Below are 10,478 nucleotides of genomic sequence, written 5' to 3' on the forward strand. Positions count from 1 at the left end.
GCTGAAAGTTGATGCTGTCCATCCTTCTAGCAGCAAGGAGCTCAGTAGGAGACAGATATAGATATGCTTCCAGATCATCAAACAATCTCCAGTAGCAGACCCTTAGCAAGCAGGTGAAAACAAGTGACTTTCTCAGCAGCTGGTATAGTGGTGAAAGGGTAAAATAATACATAATGATTTCAGGTAAAATGGGAGTTGGAGAGGGAAGATGTACTGCTGTGAGTTTCTGGCTTTTTTTGATTGTGTTAAAAGGGGAGAACTGAGTAACATTACAAGCTTTTGCATGATTCTTTGGCTTCTGCCAAGTCATCCTGAATGGAAAGGATGAGATCCCAGGCTTTGCATTTCCCTTTAAGTGTTTTTGGCGAGGAAAATGCATGCTACAAGGCTCCTAGAGTGCCTTAAGCTTAAACTGGAGGCCAACAGTCTAAAGCTCCAAGTAAGAGTTGGGCAGAGGTAAGTTATTCTTATCTTTCTCCTCATTTAGTAGGATGAGATGTCAGTTAATTGGGCTTTTAAGAGTCGAAGCATCTCTGTGCTTGTGGCTCAGAGCAGTGCTGCCAGTCAGTAGGGCTGAAGGGCTGTGCTGCGAAGTAGTTTATAGGGCAGGGCCCAAGACTACCCAGAGACTGCTGGAAGCTGAACAGAGGAATTCCTGGCACTTGGCCATGAGTCTTGCAAAGCTGAGTGTGCTGCGTGCTCCACTGGATTGCTTTTATGGTCCCATGGTCTGTGCTTGGGTCTTAGTGTCTGGGTGAGGTCAGACCCTTTGCTGCTTAAAATCAATTGCTTTCCAGGAGCTCTCAAACTGCTTTGTGTTTTGGAGAATCTGAATTCACCTCATACTGTGTGAAGGGTAAGGAGGAGGAGGCTGTGGTTTTAATGTCTCCTAATGAGGTCATGTCATCATTAATCGGGCAAGCATGTGCAAGCAAGGATCTAAGAATTAAATCTTGGGGAAAAAAAAAAACCAACTGTAGAATGGATTACCCTGAAGTGTGCTGTTACAGATTAATCCATAAACCTTCATAATAGGTAAATAAAAGTTTTCCAGTTCCAAGGAGGGCTGAAGGGAGCAGTGAACATAATGGTGAATCATAACAAGTGTCTTTTTTTGCTGAGGTGTAGCATATCCATAAGCATATGGATCCATTTGCTGGAGCAGAAAAATCTGTTTCTACTGTTTCTGTCATAAGCCACTACCCATTATGGATTCTTTGCATACAGTGGCTAATCAGACAAAGTTCAGTGAAGCTAGAAAGTATTTGCTCATAAAGATAGATAAATTTGGCTCAGCTTTAGCAGCTTTCACCACAAATGGAAAACTCTTCCTCTTGCAGCCACTTTGCCCAACTTGTTACAAATTTGTTAAATTACAAGAATGCTGAATCATTCAGTATTTCTCAAAATGCAAATTCTCAGTCTGTAGAGCTGCTTACCCTTTTCTTCAATGCAAAAACACACTTAGCAGTTGGAAATATACCATTACTGTATAGCTGTGGTATGTAATTTCTTGGTTGGTTTGTGACTTGTCATCAAAATGAAATTAGTTGTTCTGAGAGGACCAGAACTGGCAAAACCTGCCCTCTTGCAGATTCATGTTGGTTGGAAATTTGCAGTGAATTTTTTTCCAGATACTGAGACATTTGTGTTGTCACTTGCACCTTCATGGGATTTCTGTGATGTCAAACAATGTGCTGCAGGTGCCACCTTTCCTTCTATCAGGCATCTCTCAGGCCTCTCCTTTCTATCTTAATGGCTCCTTACATTCACAGAACTTGCAGAAATGTAATTTTCCCTTTAGAGTCTTGTGTGATCAGAACTAGTCTAGTCAGTTCAAGAACTGCTGAATGGGATCAGAGACAGAAACAGGAATGACATATAAATCCCTTTTCTTTAAGAAACAAGACTAAAACAGTAGTCTGTACCTTCAGAGCACTGCCTCTTGGAGCTCTAGCACCTGAGCAAAAAATCTGTAAGGAATTATGCATATTAACCCATTTCTGCTGTCATTGATGCTACTCAAAGTCTGGGTTAGGTTGGTTAACTTCACTTTTATTAACTGTACTGTTAATATTGTAGGAATATCTGTAAGTGGGCTATCTGTGACTGCTGTCGTGGCAGCAGAAGAAGAGAGTGATTAAATTACTAAGATATTTTTTAAAGGGTGGAGGAGAACTACTTTTTACATGGCTCAGCAGATGGAGAAAATACAGTATTTTTGTTTTCTACGGGCTTTGGTATCTTTTGTAATACCCCAAGTTTTTAATAATGAAACAGGATCATCAATGAATGTTTAAGTGGTAATTGCAGCAAGAAGTTCAAAGCAGAAGAAAAAGCAAGAACAATTTTCATGGGATTTTTTTTTAATGGACACAGGACACATTCCCTTTAATAGAGGGAATCTGTGTAACTTACTTTCTTCAGTGTGTATGTATTCTTTCCAAGGCATGGAAAATCTGTGTCACGTTTGCATAATCTTCTTGGCTTCAGTTGCCAGCCTCTCAAGTTTTCTCCAAGTCATAGCCTTGCCAATTTGTAAGCTGTTGCTGAGAATTGCATAAATGCAGGATACCCCTCACAATGGGAGCAGCTTAGTGAGCAATCCAGATATCCCAGCTAGTTAGCTTACATGAGAGCAGACAAAAATGGGAAAAAGAAGCAGATTAGAAGTGTTTCACAGGTGCATAAACTGTTCCTTCCCATTTGTTGTTCCTTGACTCATAATGTGCTGAAATGAAAGGATATTATGTAGTATTTTGGATTTGAATATTATGGGCTTTAGGGACACCCCATCACTGGTTTCTTCATATCTCTCTGCTCTTTGAGGAATGGCTGAATAAAAATCAAAGGGGAGAAAAAAGAAAACAAAACAAAACAACCACATAAAACCCCCCAACTTCCATTTACCTTGCTGCAGCTGACAGTAACACAAGTGCCACCTCTCATAACACACTGGCACGTGTGACTGTGGGATAACATTTCCCTCACTTTTCTACAAGCATTTTTGCATCATGAGTATGAAAGAATGAAATGTGGGGCCATGAATGTTAATGATTCCATTTTTTGCCCTGAGATTCAAACAGAGCTGTCAAGTCAAGTGTCCATGTGATCTGTCTCAGCCAAAGCTCCTGGCAAACAGTGTTTCTTTGGATAAAACCTGCAAAAGCCAAACACCTCATGGCAGTTGTTTATGCTCCTGGTGAAAATGTTGCAGGTCTGGTGTCTCTACAGTAGAATTTGTGAAACAGTATTTAGGAAGGTGAAACAGATAATTCTGGGGGTGTTTACTTTCTTAGGGCACATTGGAATTGATTATAATATGGAGATCTGTTTCCAGACAGTGTGAGTTTCCAGTGTAAAAATAGAGCATTTCTTTGGAGGTCCACCAATAGTTTGCATGGTTCTCTTCACAAAAATACTAGTTGGAGAAATAACATGGGAAAACATTTAAAAATCTTTCCTGGACTATGGTTTTCTCTAGCCAGCAAGGAGGAGCCTACCAGACTCTTTTCCTATTAATCAGGATTGCTGCCCTATTTCCTGATTTGTTTATTGTGCACATGTAGACTATAAAATAGGCTCATGGGATGAGGTAATTTGTGCAGATTATCTAGAAAAAAACACAGCATGGATTGGGAAGATAAACCAGGCAAGAGCCCAGACAAAAGGAAAGCAGTAAGGTAGAATTGTGTTAGGAGAATATATATAGACAGCATGGAGGTAATGTAGAGAAGAATGAATCCTCCCCTTCTTAACTGCTACTGTTAAGCAGAAGTGGAGGCTGCTCCTGCAGCCTCCACTTATGTTCCTGCTACCACCACATTCTTCTGCTACTGAGGAAGGTGTCTGGCAAAGTCCAGGTAGCAGCAAATATTTTGGCACCCCTCAGCTGGGTTTAAAGTACAGGGTGCAGGAGCCTTTCCCCAAAAAATCAACAAAAATCCTTTTTTTTTTTTTTCAGTGAATTCAACCCAGCAGAATCTGGGTTGAATTTCTCTGAGCTAGGACTTTATTATCGATTGCAATAACCAGGAAATCGTGACATTAAAGACAAAACCACCCATTTTTACTGCTTTTCAGCAGTTAGCAAACATGTAGCAATTGTGTGTGTGTTTTTATTACATTTCACATACAGCCATATCTGAGTGCAAGGCATTTCCTGGAGATTTAACAACTGGGTGGGAAGTATTGTGGTACAAGGGGCAGCCCAAGGAACCCAAATGGTTGATAATTCATAGGAAGCATTCTATGCTTAGACCTGGTGTAAATCAAAATAAAAATCACAGGAGCCTATATGAGGAGGAGCAGCAGAGATTACTGCCATTTTTACCAATTAAGTTATTGTCTCCTCCCTCTGTTTCCCCATCCGTGTATGTGCTGCTAGCATGTGGAACAATACAGCTAGCAAAAGACCTGAGTTTGCTCTCAATCCATTTTTTTTTGTGAATCACTTAGTATGGATTTAATTAAGGAAAATCAATAAAATCCAAGTTCAGATTGAGTGCAGACCATATAGGGATTTCTGTCATTTTAGCTAAGTTGTTTAAAAAGAAGTTCATTTTACCAAACCACACAAGTGCCTATGCAACTTTGGCCATACACATATACCAAGTATATACAGCGAAGCCCTGCCTGTTTGCCTCAGCCATAATCAAACAGTTCCTAGTAGAGCAAAGTCTCAGTGTTGTAGAACTGAGTATGGAGTTATTGTACAATAAGAAGGTCTGTCTGGCACCAAAGCTGCTGAGTCTTGAGCTGCTTTGACACTTGGTCTGCAGGTGTAAAGCACAAGTGGCTGTCCCTAGTGAAGACTGCAGTGCTGTATTTCGGTTCCTCAAGAGCCTGATGTTCAAAGATGCTGAGCAGTTCTTCATGATGAGTAGGACACCTCCATACTATATTAAAGGTAGGAGACTGCAGAATCCATTTAAACTACAGTAAAAACAGAAAGGTCTGAGATCTGTTTTCCCAGTTCCTCTTTTCCCCATGTCTGTTTGGCCTCTGAAGCACTAATGAAGAAATTACTCTGCTGCAGTGTGAGAGCAGCAAAACCAAGTGTGGCTTTGTTTCAGATACAAAGACATTGCTCTGACGACATGTGGACTTCTTTTAGTTTCTGTTTTACTTTTCTGCTTGAAAATTTACAAGAACCCCAGCTGTCCATGTAAGAAATGTTTTTTACTCACACCTGTTGTTTAAATTTGACAAGCACCAAGTCAAGTAGGAACTTGCTAGCTTTCATTACATGGTTTGGAAAACATGTCATCATCCATTAAGTAGATCAGAGCTTCCCTTTCAGCATCAGTAAACCTTGAGCTGGATTCCCCTCTGATGTATGTGTCAATATCTTGCTTACCTTTCCCCACTACAAGATTGTTTTTATTGGGGATGAAGGGATTAAAAGACTCCAAGCTGTGGCAGACATAAAGATGAGTATACAGGTAGTGAAACTGTTCCACTGAGTGATGTTAATCACACTGAAATATACCTGTAAGCTGTGTGCATATGTGTACCTGACATATGCTGCTATACAACAGAAAGCATATATAGCATCTAAATCACAGAAGTGGTTTCAGATGGGGTTCAGAGTCAAAGAAATAAATGAAAGTGTTTCCAACTCAGGCTGTTTATTGGTTATTCCAAATGGCAGGAGGGACAAACTGCCCCAGACTTAGTGCTTCCTGCAGAAGTCAGCCATCACAGTCTTCCCTCAGTGTTGAAGTTTTTTGGATTTCTTAGTTGTTTTCCTGTAGCTCTGCATGCAAAGGGATAAAAGAAACACCCTGCTTCTTTGGGCAGTGGTCCTACTGCAGCACAAATCTGTGTAAGTGCTATTAATTATGGAATAGGGATAGAGTAAAATCCTTTCTTCCTGCTCTGTGTAAAATATACTAATTGTGCACTTACACATCTTTAGAGTGGCTGTTCTGAAACATGCCTCAACTTGGGAGCAGTAATATGAGGCAAAAGAATGGAGTTTGTAATATGCGTGGATTAACTCCCATAAGAATACGGAAGCCCAGTGCCAAATGCCTCCACCCAAATATCTGAGATGTTACTAATTTGATAAGAAGCCTTTTCCTGTTTTTTCACTAGCCTGTGCAGTTTCTCAAGCTATCTGTGTTCAGTTCTCACGAAGAACATTTTTAGTGGCACAGAACACATCTGCAGAGCGAGATGAAGGTGTAGTTGCAGCACAGGTAGGTGAAACCACACTGGAACAGAGAGTCACAGCAGGGAATGTCTGGAAAATGGGCTGGCAACCAGCATGCACGTATGGCTGGATGAGTATTTGGTGTGAACTGCAGGGAATCATTTGCTTATAACAGTAGTTTTCAGTAAAAGCATATGCTGGAGCTTCAAATAACGTGAATGGCTTGGAAAAAATGCTAGAAGAACAGATATTGAGGATAATATTGAGGAGAAGAAGAATATCTAGAAGAACAGCTAAAGAAAGTGTCAATCATGTCTGTGTTCTTCACAACGTATGTGCTTGAAAATTCACATCACAAAATCTGGAAACACATTTTTCCTCCTGCTGCTGTATCTGTCAAAGCAAACCTGCCTGTTGTTTTTTTTCCTGACTTGCAGACTGTTGCTGTGGAGGTGGCACTCGACCCTGGCACTTCAGGATGAATGCAGTTGTCTGGTCTGCTTCTCTCCCAAGTAAGTCAGTCAGTGTTAGGCAATTAGAGTTAACACATAGTTAGTTCTCTGGGACTTGTTCGAAAGGGTGGAAGGAGATAGAGTTATCACTCAATTATGAGGAGCTCTTCCTAGAGCAAGCTGGGAGGCTTTCCTAAGTGCCTGCACTTCATGATTGTATCTTTGGGAATATGAGCTTCAGAACGATATCTTACGGTTAATCACTTCAATCTTTTAGGTGGTTTTGTGATTTGTTACTTTGTTTTGAAGCAAGTACTTCAGTTGCTGAAAAGATGTATTTGGAAAAGTTAAAGACACCGATGCTGTCTGGTACCTATTGCATTGTGTGAGTAGTGGCTACACAAGCCATCATTTTTCATGCTATAGTAGTGTACCTGTAACCTCTGAGGGGGAAGAAAAGCTGGAGAGCTCATGCAGAGCAACTGGATTCTGATTATTAATGTGAAGTCAGTTACCAATTGCTCCAGTCCTCTTTGTGCTCAGTTTTCTACCAGAAGAGATTGTTGCCTGGAGGATAACTTCAGGAAAATAACAGGAAATAATTTTGTATGGTGTCTTTTGATTTGGTGGGGGTTTTTTTGTTGATTTTGGGGGGGGGGGGTTGGTTTTCTTTTTTCTTTTTTTTTCACTGATGTATTTCACAAATGTTCTTTCATTACTTACTTTCAGCTGGTGACAATTACTTTTCCTGTGAGTCCCAAGAGATTTAAAACTAGGCCCTGAAATACAAGTATAAGGAAATCCCCACTGAGAAACTAGCTTCAAAACCAATGTTTTTCCAAAGAAAAAAAAGAACTGTCCACCCTTTGGCTGGTCTGTTAACCACAGCATGGTCGTCTTTCCAGCATTCCTTTCCCTGACATGTCAAATACTTCCCAAACTCCCATCCTGTTGTTTCTAGGACCTCTGTCAGACTGCATGTAATTTGCAAAACTAAGGCAGTAACAATGTAGCACTATAAAACAATTTCATGTTCAATTTAATGAAAGTATATAATCCCCAGGTGACACATCCTGAATACACAGGAAAATGAAGTAAATTGAAGAGAGTAATATCTGAGTTTTGTTCCCTTTATGGTCTCTGTGTGTCAGGACAATAAAAAAAAGCCACCACCAAGTCTCCATGTATGAGCTGCTTGGAGGGCAGGGCCAGCCCTGCTGCCCTGTCTGCTAATTTGTGATGGGGATATGGACATGGCAAGATTGTGCTGCTGGTGTGACCACAACAGGATCAGTGTTCCTGTGTAGTGTAGAAAAAGTACATCATGTTTAATAAACTCCTCAAGAAGTTAAGATTAACAAATAATCAGCTCAAGTTGAGCTGATGATAAACATGATGAGCTCAATTTCTAAAGACCTTTAATGCTACTTTTTCTCCTGGGGCAGGCATTCTCCATGTTTAAAGATTTGTTCTTGACCAGTGTTTCTCAGCTAAGTTGTTGGAGAATTCACCCACTCAGGACTTTAGGGAAAAAAAAAATCTCAGGAAATCCATTAATCATAAAATAAAGTTGTGAGTATGCACCTATTTATGTACCTTTTTGGAAAGGGGTGTCTGGGTTTTGACTGGTGGCCTAACAGGAAGTTACTGGTGCAGGTTGGTAGGGTTAGCATTGTTACTGAACTAGACTGTAATCACACAAGTCTTGTTTGACAAGCAAATAATAATACTCTGAGAACTGCTATACTGACCAAGACCAAACAAAAAATGTACCTGAATGAGGAATCTGTAATAATGACTCTGTTCAGCAAGACTCTTAAAAGCAACAGAGATCCCACTGCTGCTAAACTGCCCCTTGTGCTAACACTGGTTGAACTCATGAGGATTCTTACTGCCATCTACTGTATGCTTTAAGCCAGAGGGGAATAAAAAATCTGTCTCATGGTTCTCAAACAAATTAAATTACCTCTGGAAAGGGAGAAAGCAGAGTTTGTTTTCGTTCCTTCTAATGTTCCCTCTATTTGCCTTTGTGGTATTTAATAGGATGGAAGAGCAGAGCTGGGCTCATGATTTCAGAACTGACCTGCCCTTTATGAGGGGACTACTAATAGCCATCACTTGTTTTCTGTTATTCAAACCCTACGTTTTGTTTGTTGAAAACATTACCCATCTTTTCAGTTTCAGTGAAAATGTTACATTTAGGGGCATGTCAGCTTACAATTTCGCCACATTGGTGAGCAAGAAAAGCAAATAAGATCATCATAGCAAAAATGCTGAGATCAAAGTCCAGACTTAAAAGCAGGAGAAGCTATAATGACATCTGTTACATGTTCTGAGACATCAGGATCCACAAAAGTGCTCACTGAAATGGAAGGGTACTGACAGAAGTGACAAAGTGGTTTCTGAAATGCCTGTAGATACTTTTTTTTTTTTAAATCATGTTTTAGGAAACACTGATTAAGGCATACCTGATGTTTCCACATACTGCTGACCACCAGCAGCAAAATGAGCTTCATATACCTTTTGACGGTGGGCTGCAGTTGTTGTTGCCCAGCTCACACAGTAAGAGTGTTATGAAAAATCCAGTGAAAGCACTAGCATGCAGCTACAAGAGTGAGATGACTGGGAAGCTACATAAGCACTTTAAGAGCTCATGTTATTGAGCCTTTCTTGTTTGTCTTACTTAAAAGCTATAAAGCCTTAAAGGATTCTTGATGGTGAGACTCTAAACTGTCCCATGTTGTGGTGAGAGAGCACAGCCCTGCTTAGCTGAGACACCCGTTGTGTCCCACTGTTCTCATCATCCAAATGAGGTATCTCTCTGCACAGAGGCTTTTCAAATCTGGTAAGTACAACTTGGCAAGGCAGCAGAGCAGAGGACAAGTCAGCTGGTTTAGTGCTAAACCATGTGGAGTTTTTCCACCATGCCAGAAGGGTCTCGAGATGGAGGTTTCTGGCTGTGTTACATAAGGAAGATGGATTACAGCTGTGAGTCTGTGCCTATACTTATAAGTGACTGATGGATGAAGACAGAAGAGAAAACTGGGGCTTTGTTAAATTTAGAAATGGATTAGGCTAGTGCTTGCTGTCTTCATTTTCTCCTGCTATCAATGGGAGCAGAAAATTCTCAAAACCTTACAAGCCTGATAAATCCAGCACTTTAGGGGAAGATACAAAAGATAACGAGGCCCTGTTGTGCTTCTGGATTTAACACAAAGCTCTTCATTAAGGCAATCAGGGGGAAATGGCAAGATCCATTTCTGGCCTAGGCCCATGCAGAAGTGTGGTGCCAGAGTTCCCACTGAGCAGGTTAATGTAAGAATGCAAAGAATCCTGATGCAAAATACTTCCAGAGACAGATCAAAACAGTGAAAATGAGTTATGAGAAAGTAAGTACAGCATCTTGCACCAGTTGGGTATGAAGTTATACTGTGGTAAGCTGCAGTTTTACTGAAAAAATACTAATGAGAAATAAATGCCTGCAGTGAAAAGTGGTAGCATTTGGTGGGCATTTGCCTTCATGCATGAAACCTGCTGCCCAGTCCTGCAGGTTTTTATATCATTGGACATGAGAGACATACAACTCCCTAGGTGAGCGTCTCAAAATATTCTCCACCAGAGCATATGTGGAGTTGTAAAAGAACAGACTCCCCACTTTTGCTTAGAAGCATGGCTTTGTTTTTTTTATTTGTTAAGCTGTTGTATTCTCTCACACTTACAGAGTGGCCATTATTAGAGGTTGTTACCTGCTGTTCAAGGGTCCTTCAACATGTATACATAAGGTTTTAAGTCATTGTATAAATATCCAGAAAATCTCAAAAAAAGACATGGCAAACCCCTGCACAGCTCATCAGACTGAGTACTCTGGG

This window comes from Calypte anna, chromosome 10 (assembly GCF_003957555.1).
Source record: "Calypte anna isolate BGI_N300 chromosome 10, bCalAnn1_v1.p, whole genome shotgun sequence".
Lineage (NCBI taxonomy): Eukaryota > Metazoa > Chordata > Aves > Apodiformes > Trochilidae > Calypte > Calypte anna.